Below are 12,809 nucleotides of genomic sequence, written 5' to 3'. Positions count from 1 at the left end.
TAGATAGAGATATAATGCCAACAGCTGTTAAAACCACTGTCTGGGCCTTCAAGAGATGGTTCATGGATGAAGTCCTTGCCATAGAAAAGTGAGAACCAGATTTTGGATCCCCAGAACCTACATCAAACCAGGTATATGATAGCCACTGATTTTTGTTTCTCTTTGTTTTGTTTGAGGGATTTTTTGTTTGTTTGTTTGTTTTTCAAAACAAGGTTTCTCTGTATAGCCCTGGTTGTCCAGGAACTCCCTCTGTAGACCTGTTGCCCTCAAACTCAGAGATCTGCCTGCCTCTGCCTCCTGAGTGCTTCGATTAAAGTCATGTGCCATCACCACCCAGCTCATGATCACCACCCTTCATTCCCAGCACTGAGACTGGGAATCCACAATTGGCCAGGTTCAGCAAGAGACCCTGCCTCAAATAAAGCAGAGAGTGTACAGGAGGTACAGTGAAACCACTGAACTGAACCACGCCATGGGAGGGAAAGAAAAAGTCTATTGGGGATCAAACTGCCACGGCTGTGGAAGAGAAAAATGGAGGAAAAGCAAGTGGGTTTTATATGACAGTCAGCAGGGTGGGATCTTTGAGCTAATACTGGCTTGTGTGGATTGCTTGGGAATTAGCTGCCCTTGTTGAAGTAGTTGATCTTTGAGGGCAGGTTAAGGGAAGTTCCAGGTAATCAAACACCAGGTCTTTAGGACTCTGTTTACCCAACAACAATCCTCTGTTTACACATCCAAAGCTTTTCTGTTTAGGATATTGTCACCAGCACTACCATTCCCCACGCACTCCCTCCTATACTCCCACCCCAAGATAGGGTTTCTCTGTATAACAGCCCTAACTGCCTTGAACTAGCTCTGTAGATCAGGCTGGCCTCAAACTCACAGATTCACCTGCCTCTGCCTTCCTAGTGCTGGGATAAAAGGTGAAAGCCACCATCCACCCAGTCAGCACTGCCTTTTTAAGGGACCACATCTGACCTAACAGAAAGCAATCAAGGAAGACACCTGACATCAACTTCTGGCCTCCATACTCATATGCATGAGCACTGGCAGCACAAGTGAACACATATACCCACATGCATACACAAACAGAAAAAAATTAAGTGAATTGATACAATTTGTAAAATGTAAATTCTCTTGTCCAAAGAATAGATGTCTAGTAATGTTTACTAGTTAGTATGATAAACAATTAGTAACTTCAATTCAATAATTATATGACCAATAAAATGGTAATTGAATTTTATTTTTATTTGTTTGTTTGTTTGAGACAGGGTCTCTACATAGCCCTGGCTATACTAGAACTTATGTTTACCAAGCTGGTTTCAAACTCAGAGCTCTGCCTGCCTCTGTGTCCTGAGTGCTGGGATTAAAGTCCTGTGCCACCACGCTCTGCAGGTAATTGAACTTCTAACTAAAGAAGCTCTTGAATGACTCACCAAAAAAGAATTTGCATTTTGTATTATCTTTAAAAATCCTTTTATAGCAATACATGGCAGGCAGAACTCTGAGTTCAAAGCAGCCTGGTCTACATAGGGGCTACACAGAAAAACCCTCTTTCCAAAACCCTAAATAAATAAATAGCCTTTTATGAAATTAATAAATTTGCACAAACAGAACTCCCAGTGCTGTCAGATAATAACTGTCTGTTGAACTCCAAATTCATCCTGTGGGTCCAAATCATTCCTGTAGGGGTTTTTTTGTTTTTGGTTTGGTTTGGTTTTTTGGTTTTTTGGGTTTTTTTTTTGTTTTTTGTTTTTTTGTTTGTTTGTTTGTTTTTTTGAGGGGAGGTTGTTGTTGTTGGAGTTTTGTTTTGTTTTGGTTTTGGTTTTTTTTTTTTTTTTTTTTGGTTTTTCAAGACAGGGTTTCTTTCTCTGTGGCTTTGGGGAAACTAACTCTTGTAGACCAGACTGGTCTCCAAATCCCAGAGATCCACCTGCCTCTGCCTCCTGAGTACTGGAATTAAAGGTGTGCACCACCACTGCCCAACTCCTCTAGTGTTAATACTTGTTAAATTCCATACTCCAGACAAATGAAGGAGGAGCCTACTTAACATATCAAAGCAGACCCGGCCACCAGGTTCTCACAGCATACATGTCTCAGTTCCTACCTGTTACAGGGCAAGGCTGGCATACCCTGCCCTCTAGCCCAGGGGCTGGGTTGCCTTTCCCCCAGAGGCTCTTTCCTATATAATCCAGACATTTTTGTTACCAGTCCTTTTTGTACCTTTGGCCTCCTTTCTGCTGCATCTGGTTCCACTTTCTCCTCTCCCCCTCCCCCCAGGGCCCAGCTCAATCAGGTCACGTCCACTCTGGGATCTCCCAGATGTCCCTGCCCATGCCTCTACCTAACCTCTCCCTTTTACTTACCATAAACTTTCTCCTCTACCATACATACCTAGAAGCAGTCATGTTCTGCTTTTTTTTCCATTGACTACCCAGAGCAGCATTCACTTTAAAGAACAGGGCAAGAGTGCCCTCTTGTGACAGGCTAGGTGTATACATTTGTCTGTAATTTTCAGTAGTGTATGAAACAGTTTGAAATCAAATCATTTCACAAATGTAAAATGTTCAGCATTGCTACATCAATTTGTACCAGTGCTTTTAAGTAAAGGAAGGTCAAAGTCTCAGAGTGTGAACAGACAATGTGAGTAATTCACAGTAAAATGTTCTTCCTTAAATTATTCTGATAGCTCAAACAAAATCTTAGTGGGACAGAGGCTGATCACCATTTAACTGGGTAGCAAAGATTCCCCTTTCCAACTTTGAAATGCCAGGACAAGAGGAAGTCTTATTCCAAGGAAGTATCTGAGCTATGCTTCCACCTGGAATGTCTCACTGGATGAGGCATCTGCTTTTCAGAGGTTCCATTATGTTAAACAACTGAAAACTGGGGCAGGAGAGAGGGCTTAATGATTAAGAGCACTGGCTTCTCTTGCTGAAGACCTGGGGTTCAACTCCCAGACCATACATGGTGGCTCACACCATCTTTAACTCCAGTCCCAAGAGATCCAATGCCATCTTCTGCAGGTACTATATGCACATAGTACACAAACATACAGACAGGCAAAACACTTATGATGGGGAATGCCCTTCTGTGTATGTTTATCTTATTGGTTGTTGAAAAAAGCACTGTTTGGCCAATGAGGCAGCCAGTTAGGTGGGATTAGGAGTCAAGGAGGATTCTGGGAAATGTAGTAGAGATCCAGGCAGGAAGTGACATAGCAGGGAGACTCATATATAAGCAAGGGCAAGAAGGAAGTCCTTCCCTTTTCTCTTCCTCCTGGTCTCTGCTCTGCAGTTGCCATCTGACCCGGGAAGAGGACGCCTTCAGAAGGTGTCCTCCATAAGATAAATCTTATAAAATATATAGATTTATGATAATTAAGACTGAGCTAGCAAGTAAGAAATCCTAGGGATTGGCCAGCAGCATTTGTACCTAATATAAATCTCTGTGTGTTACTTGGGACCTTAATGTGGTGGCAGGTGGAACTCTGGCAGCTGGCAGAAAGCGCCCACGTGGTGGCAGGGCTTAGGCTGCTTTGGCGAAAGACTTATCATTACACACTTACATACATAAAATTAAATAAATGAATAAACACATCCAAACATTTTAAATAAAACCAAGCAATGGTGGTGCACATCTTTAATCCCAGCACTTGGGAGGCAGTCACAGGCAGATCCCTGAGTTTAAGGCTGGCCTGGTATACAGAGGGAGTTCCAAGACAGCCAGGGCTACTTAGAGAAACCCTGTCTTGATTAAATAATGAATAATATGTAAAACATTTATTACTAAAAAATGGTATTTAGGTAAAAGAGGACTAGGATGACACACTGAAATGACTTCAGAAAACATACTTGGTGGGGAATAAACTTTTTTGAAACTGAAAACATACAAGAAAGACATGAAAGATTGTTGTATCCCAGCTTTGCCAGTCAGATCCAGGCAACTTGCCCAGTTCATATCTGAGAGGGGAAGTGTGGATTGAGAAACAGCAGGTAAAGACACTTAAGAAAAAGATACACAGGATAGAGTTGGGAGGGCAATCCAGTGAATACTGTATGCCCCAAGTTTATTCTTCAACATTCTTAAACACCCCAACCAAAGGGTATCATGTACATGGTATCATGTACATGGAACAGACTTTCTTGCTTAATCCTCCAAATATTTGGAACCACACCTTGGACTCAATTTCTTGCTATCTGACCTTGAGGGTCAAGAATAACCACACCTCATACTAAGTCTGTTATTTAGCTAAGACATTCACTACCAAGATCAAACATCCTACTGTAGCCACGCCTTAGACCTTTAGGCCTTATTAGGTTAACCTTGGAAGAGTAAGGACAGTTTTGAACTCTCTGACCTTGAGCCAAGATGAAGCAGAACCATCTTTATGGACTCTGACAAAAGACAGAGAAATTTCTAGGTGTGGCAGTGTATACCTGTTATCTCAGCACTTGAAAACTAAGGCAGAAGAACTGTGCATGAAGTCAGCCTGGGCTACATAACAAGATCCTGAGAAAGGAGAGAAGGAAGGGAAAAAGGGAGGGAGGGAAAAGAGAGAGAAAGTCCTATAAGAACTCTAAATTTAAAAGCTAACTTCAGGGGTGCTGGAGAGATGGCTCAGAGGTCATCCAGAGGTCCTGAGTTCAATTCCCAGCAACCACATGGTGGCTCACAACCATCTGTAATGAGACCTGTCTTCTGGCATGTAGGCATACATACAGACAGAGCACTGATACCTAAATAAATACAGAAATAAAATGTTAAAAAAAAGCTAACTTCTGAAAACTTATAATTTTAATAAAAGCATTCACCAAAGTAAAACTATTCACAAAACATCCATATATATATATATATATATATATATATATATATACATATATATATATATATATCACACTAAGATGAAGTCATTTAGACACAAATTATCTCTTGATTTTCTTCTCTAGGAAACATTGGATTCACTAACACTGAAAGCTGCTTTAGATGAGAGAGAGATTAAAATATGCATGGACAGTGACTATGTCCAGGTTCTAAAATTAATTTGGGTCCATGTGACCCAAAAGTTTGACTCTCACAAACTATCATACAGTAGCATCTGTCACTGACATGTGGAAATATTTAAATTTTTCAAAAATGTATTATGGGAGAGGCACACACCTGGAGTAGTTCGGTCTCAAGGTTGGCAAGCTTGGGTGTCCTTACCCACAAGCTCACTCACTGGCTCTGTATGAACATTTGATGCCTAAAGGTACATTATTCCTTTTTTTTTTTTGCCACTACTGGGAATTGGACCTGGGGCCATGCATGCGAGTCAAGTACTCTACCACAGAGCTATACCCCCCAGCTGCACTGCCGTGGTATTTCCAATCTCAATAAAACATTCTGGAACGTTACTCTCTGGAGTCCTCACCAAAAGAGGGCACTCCACGACCATGTTAAACAAATCCAAAAGCCTGACATGCAAGATGGAGCACTGGTCTTCAGGTCAACAAGGTAAGGGATCGTCTACCTCGTTTTTTTACACAGCTGTTTAACTACCTAGAAAATTATGACTCTGATGAGTTCAGTGAATTACAGCATTTCAAGGACTTTTTGTTTGGGCTTGCACTGGTTTGGGGTTTGTTTTGTTTAGTTTGGGGGTGTTGTTTGTGTTTGGTTTGGTTTGGTTTGGTTTTGGTTTTTTTGGATTTTTTGGAGACAGGGTTTCTCTGGGTAACAGCCCCAGCTCTCCTGGAACTTGATTTGTAAACCAGGCTGGCCTTGAACTCACAGAGATCCACCTGCCTCTGCTTCCCCGGTGTTGGGATTAAAGGCATGTGCCACCTCATCCAGCTGCATTTCAAGTTTTGAACACTTACAATGTTCTTTTCAGATTTCTCCTCAAAGTTTATACAGGAGCCTCAGAAATCATCACATTAATTGGCAGATTTTTATATGTAACTATCCTTTGGATTCCATGAAACACTGTAAATTACTAAATTATGTGCTGGAGAGATGGCTCAGAGGTTAAAAGTACTGGCTGCTCTTCCAAAGGTCCTGAGTTCAATTCCCAGCAACCACATGGTGGTTTACAATCATCTATAATGAGATCTGGTGCCCTCTTCTGGTGTACAGGATTACATTCAGGGAAAAGGCTGTATTCATAATAAATAAATAAATCTTTAAAAAAAATACTAAATTACCAAAATTTGTGTATCCAGACATAATTTATTAATAATACTAGGCATCTCCTGCTAGCCAAACCATGAATAAAATAAGTATAGGTTCCTGGCCTCCAGGGACCTATATTTCACTAAGGGAAACATTTAAAAAAAATTTCACAAATAGAAAATGAAAGAGGTGAGTGAGAACTACTGGATCAGAACTGTAGCTTTAGTAAGCTTCTCAAGGAAGCCCACATTGAGAAGGTAATTTAGGTCAGAACATAAAGGAGATGAAGTAAGCCAGGAAGTAAGGAAAGAGCAATCTTGACCAGGTACTGAAACAGCAGTAACAAATTCTAATCATAAAACGACCTCAGCAGGTGTGAGAACTGGCTCTGATGTCACAAGAAGGGAGCTGTTTCTGCCCCTAACCAGCTGCAGTACTCAAGAGAGTTGCCCATGTACTTCACCTGGGCAACACAGAAGAGGAGGCCCTGCCCCTTGCTCATTGCTGCAAGAGGTGAAATAGCAGGGCAATGCTGCAGCGCTCAACCCCGGTGGAAAGGACAAGGGAGAACTGGCAGTTGGACCAACCCTCCAGGTGCCCAGACCCAGATCCAGCTTAGGACTTGACCCACCCAAACGTCCACCACATCCATGATCTAATAGAGCATGTGAAGGGACCGGACCAGCAGACCCAAAGCTGCAGGATCTCCACAATAACAGGATATCCAGGAAGAGTCCTGGGGCCCAGCATTGATAGTGTAGTAGAAACCAGAGGCCTCAAACCAGACCAATGACTCTTTTCAGGGAACACTGTGTCACACTGTAGCTTCCATGACAAGATTTTTAATTTTTCCCCCTTTTTTTTCTTTTTTCTCTTAAATTTTGCTTTAGGTGGGGGGGGGGGGTACAGGGAAATGGGAAGGCACACATACATGATGAAGGAACCAGCCCCCCATTTCGGCAGCCATGACAGTAACACATGCTCTCTATGACCTTGTCTTAGTCACTAGGAGGTTAGATGCCTGCCTCTTGGCAAGCAACCAATCAGAAGTTAGCTGGTGGCGCTATGCTTTACGACTCTGGGTGTGCTTTACGGACAAGTGCACAGCAATGACGCACAGAGCATAGCAACCACCCTGGGAGGGCCTATGGGCCATAACAACCAATTGGCCAATCAACACAGGGCAAGCCCTCCAAGCCTGGAGGCACACCAATCGTGAGCCTGTGCATACCCCTAGACACTCCCCTTACGCTGCCCTACAAGATCGCTGGGCAGCCGGTTCGAGGTGTCTTTGCTAGCCATCCGCTATGGCGGGTGGGTGAAAGACCCGAGCTAACATGGGGTTAGCTCGTTAAAAAACAATAAAGCCTCATGCAGTTTGCATCAAGCTCTCGAATCTGCCTGGTGATTGGGGTGACCGAGGTCGTGGCCTGGGACCCCGGATACCTGAGTTTTTCCCGGGGATCTAACAATGATGTGCCTGGAGAGACAACTCAGTGGTTAAGAACACTGGCTGCTCTTCATGAGGCCCTGAGTTCACTTCCCAGCAACAACACGGTGGCTCACAATTTGTAATGAGATCTGGTGCCCTCTTCTGGTCTGCAGGGATACACTCAGACAGGACACTGTATACATCTTTTTTTTTAAAGATACATGATGTAAAAGACATATAGAATAGATAAAAAGAGAAAGAGAGAGAGAGAAGGAAGGAAAGGAAGGAAGGAAGGAAGGAAGGGAGGGAAAGAGGGAGGGAGGGAGGGAGGGAGGGAGGGGAGGGAGGGAGGGAGGGAGGAGGGAGGGAGGGAGGAAGAAATGGCCTCAGAGGAAAGGTCTACAGGGAACATGAATTGCCGGGGCCCACAAAGATGGCTCCAAATCATCTTAGGTCAGGGAGTTTAAAACTGTCCTTAGCCTTTGAAGGTTAAAGTCATAAGACCTAAAGGTCTAAGGCCTGGCTGTGGTAGGATGCTTGATCTTGGTAGTGGATGTCTTATTTAAATAACAACAGACTTGGTCTGAGGTGTGGTTACTCTTGACCCTCAAGGCCAGATAATAAAAAAAAATTGAGTCTAAGATGTAGTTACCAAATTTTGGAGAACTAAGGAAGAAAGTCCTTTAGTTTTCTTTTTTGTTTTTTTGTTTTGTTTTGTTTTTGTTGTTTTTTTTCTTCGAGACAGGGTTTCTCTGTGGCTTTGGAGGCTGTCCTGGAACTAGCTCTTGCAGACCAGGCTGGCCTCAAACTCACAAAGATCCACCTGCCTCTGCCTCCCAAGTGCTGGGACTAAAGGCATGCACCACCAATACCCGACTGGAAGAAAGTCTGTTTGTTCCAGTACATGATAAAGAAGTTTTTTGCCATGTCCCCTTTTGTGTTGGAGAACTTAAGAATGTTGAAGAATAAACTTAGCGCATCCAGTTTTCACTGGATTGCCCTCCCAACTCTATCCTGTGTCTCTTTTTCTTAGCATCTTTACCTCCATTTCTCAACCCACACTCCCTCTCTCAGACACGAACCAGGCAGGTCAGCTGGATCCAACTGAGGCCCCACAAAGATGGGTTACAACAGTGAATCTCCCTGGGGAGGGTGGGGCAGGGAGAAATAGAATAGATTTTATGAGCAAACTAGGGGCAGGTGGGGAGGGGAACAGAGGATCAGGCTGAGACTAGGAGCAGAGATAGGGGAGAGGGACAGCTGGAATTGAGGGGCATTTGAAGGATGATATGGAAAACTAGTACAGTGAAAACTTCCTAAATATATGAAGGTGATCGATCCTAAAGAGATCTCTTAATAATGGGGGGAGTCTCAACTGGCTGTCTCTTTCACCAGAGGAGGCTTCCAGCCCTGGGACTGGGTTACATTCCATTGTTGGCCAAGGGGGTCCCATGGAAATCCCTAAATAACCCAGGCTGTTGCTAAGACAAAGGGTTGCTCTCTGCAAACTGTCAGCCAGGCTCCATTGCTGAGGACAACACCCACACAACTTGTTGAACGTGGAGAAGTCAAGCTGGTGTCTACATGGAGCTCTCATCACATGATCTAGTCTCTTTGATGCAGGAAGGTACTCTGCAGGCTACCAAAAGAGAAATAAAAACACCAGCATCAAAACCTTAGATCTGCAATCTGTCAGGCCTGCAAAGTATACTGGGCAATGGAAGCATAAAACTTGTAGGAGTAACCAACCCATGTCTGATTCGACTTAAGGCCAACTCCATGAGAAGAAACTCATCCTCAACCCTGCTTGGGTAAACAAGAACCAGATACTAAATAGTCCAGAGACCTAGAGTAAAACCAAACACTACTGGTCTTTATCAACCCGGGTAATGCTGTCGAACACCTTTCATCCCAGCACTCAGGAGGTACAGACAGGCAGATCTCTGTGAGTTCAAAGACAGCCTGGTCTCCAGAGTTTCAGGGCAAGCTCCAAAGTTACAGAGAAACCCTGAATCAGAAAATGTGTGTGTGAGAGAGAGAACAAATGACTCTTAATGGTATTCTGCTTTACCCATAAATCAGAGCCTTCTTCTGTCATCATCAAAGAAGTTACCTCTGGTAGCAGATGGAAACAGATGCAGAGACCCACAGTCAGACATTATGCGGAGAGTCTAAATGGAAGGTCTCTATCAAATCCCTCCCCTCAGAGCTCAAGGAATCCTGTGGAAGAGGAAGCAGAAAGAATATAAGAGCCAGAGGAAGCCAGGTGGTGTAATCCCAGCACTTCGGAGGCAGAGACAGATGGATCTCTGTGAGTTTGAGGCCAGTCTGGTCTACAGAGCAAGTTCCAGGACAAACTCTAAAGCTACACAAAGAAAGCCTGTCTTGGGGTGGGGGGGAGAGCCAGAGGGGACTAAGTATACCAAGAGAATAAAGTCTTCTGAATCAACTAAGCAAGGTTTATAATAAGTTCCCAGAAACTAAAGCAGCAATCACAGGCCTACATCAATCTACATCGGGTCCTCTGCATTTATATTATAGCTTTTAGTTCAGTATTTTTATGGAACTCCTAAGAGTAAGAAAGAGTGGGTCTCTAATTCTTGTGCTTGCTCTTGGGGCATTTTTCTTTCTGTTGGTTTGCCATCCATGTTCAACTTTGACATGATAGTTTTTGCCTCATCTTCATAGATTTTACTTTGTCGTGTTTTGTTATCTCTTAGAAGCCTATTTTTTGTTGTTTTTAATAAACTTTTATTTAAATTAGAAACAATCTTATTTTACATATCAATTCTAGTTCCCTCTCCCTCCCATGCCCCCCACTGACCCCCCATCCCACCCCCCATCCATTCCCCAGGGAGGGTGAGGCCTTCCATGGTTGGGTGGGGGGTCATCAGAGTCTGTCACATCATTTGGGGCAGGACCTAGGCCCTTCCCACCTGTTCATTTCTAATGAGAGACAGAAAGGGCAAGAGGAGGTGGGGAGGAACTGGGAGGAGCAAAGGGAAGGGAAACTATAATCAGGATATATTGTATGAAAAAGGAATATTTTCAAGCAGCCTGTGGCATAAACTCTAAAGAGATTTGTCATGGTTAATTAACTTTGTCAGCTTGAGGGGCTGGAGAGATGGCTCAGAGGTTAAGAGCACTGACTGCTCTTCCAGAGGTCCTGAGTTCAACTTCCAGCAACCACATGGTGGCTCACAGCCATCTGTAATGAGATCTGGTGCCCTCTTCTGGTGTGCAAGCATGCATGTGGATAACTGTATACATAATAAATAAATAAAATCTTTTTAAAAAAATTGTCAGTTTGAAACACCTGGGAAAAAAGACTCTGAACTGAGGAACTGCCTCTCTCACACTGCCCTGTGTACAAGCCTGCGGGGCATTTTCTCCATGCTAATTGATGTAGGAGGGCCTAGTCCACTGTGAGAGATGCTATCCCTAGGCAGATGGACTGGGGCTATGCAAAGAAAGTAGCTGAATGTGAGCCTGGGAGCAAGCCAGCAAGCAGGGGTCCTCTGTGGTCTCTGCTTCAGTCCCAGCCTCCTGGTTTCTGTCTTGACTTCCTGTCTTGGCTTCCTTTCGTTTGGACTGGAACCTGTAAGAAAATTAACTCTTTCGTTCCCCTATTTGCTTTTGGGCCGGTGGTGTTTATCACAGCTATAAAAACCAAACTGGAACAAACACTACAGATGTGGGAAATGTAATACTCCTCCCTTCTAGAGACTCAGTCCTTCCCACCCTGCTATCACTCTGGTACTTACTCTCCCTGGACCTGGTGAGACAGCCAGAGGACCCATGAGAGAGATCTGGTACAATGTGTGGCCTCAGGTTGAGAGGCATGGATGCCTTCGCCCACTTCCCCAAATAGACGCAGGGCAAGGTCTGACTCCCCAGAGACACTCAGTGCACACGCACAACTTAGGTAATTGATAGAGCCTGAGGCTATCAAAGAGAAGAAAAAAATTACTGGACCCAGTCAGGCAGTGGTGGCACAAGCCTTTCATCCTAGCACTTGGGAGGCCTCTAGAGGCAGGTGGATCTCTGAGTCCAAGGCCTCTTTTCCTCCTGCCCTTTATTATCCTTCACCCCAATAGATGCCAGTTGCAGGATGAAGAGGATCTAAGCTTAGAGGTTTTTAACATGTTTGCCCTAAACATCACTGATTTGTGTCCCTGGTATGTCCAGAAATAGATTCCCCCCCCAAAAAAAATAATCACACACAGTCAAGGCATAAATTGTGTCTGCTAGAAGAAGCCTCCAGTAATGGCATGAGTAAGCAAAAGTTTAAAGATCTGAGGTAAAAGGCATGGAAGATGAGAATAGTGTCTATTATGTAGATGGTGACAGATAAGGGAAGTGGCTGGGCAAGCCAACAAGACTATTCAGAAGCCTGTTCTTCTGATCCCCTTCCCATGTACATCCTATGGCATCCCGTGGCATTCCTTAGACATGCCAGGCTCTATCAGGTTCAGTGTAGATGTCTTATGCTGAGGTGTGTGATCCCAGTGGAATAAAGGGATCGATCAAAAGTTCAAGTTCAGTCTCAGCTAGATAGCTAGCTCAAGGCTAGCTTGAAACACATGAGACTGTCTCAAAAAAAAAAATCTACACCATGCATGTGGGATGGTTGTAATTTTCTTTCTTTCTCTCTTTCTCTTTCTTTCTTTTAGATTATTTATTTATGTTCTGCCTGCATATATGCCTGCAGGCCAGAAGAGGGCACCAGATCTTATTACAGATGGTTGTGAGCCACTATGTGATTGCTGGGAATTGAACTCAGGACCTTTGGAAAAACAGGCAGTGCTCTTCACCTCTAAGCCATCTCTCCAGCCCCCCCGTCATAATTTTCTAGGCTAATTAGATGATTGGGAGAGTTGAGAAGAACCTGTGAGGGCCAGTGAAGATGACACAACACTGAGTCTATAACATGTACTCATGTTCCTCCTTCCAATCTCCAGTGTGTACAGAGTCTTTCTCTGTCCTGCCAGCCAGATCCCAAATAATGACACTGAGACTTCTTGCTAAATTATGAAAGCTTGACCTATAGCTTAAGCTTGTCCCTAACTATCTTAAATTGACCCATTTTTTAAATCTATATTCTACCAGGTGACTTTTTGCCTTTCTTTCATTCTGTACCTGTAACTTGTTCTGTATCTCCTGGCATCTCCTCTGTATACCTAGATTTATCCCCAATTCCTCCCTTTGCCCAGAAGTCCAGCCT

This window comes from Cricetulus griseus, chromosome 4 (genome assembly GCF_003668045.3).
Source record: "Cricetulus griseus strain 17A/GY chromosome 4, alternate assembly CriGri-PICRH-1.0, whole genome shotgun sequence".
NCBI lineage: Eukaryota > Metazoa > Chordata > Mammalia > Rodentia > Cricetidae > Cricetulus > Cricetulus griseus.
This window is presented reverse-complemented; position numbering follows the sequence as displayed.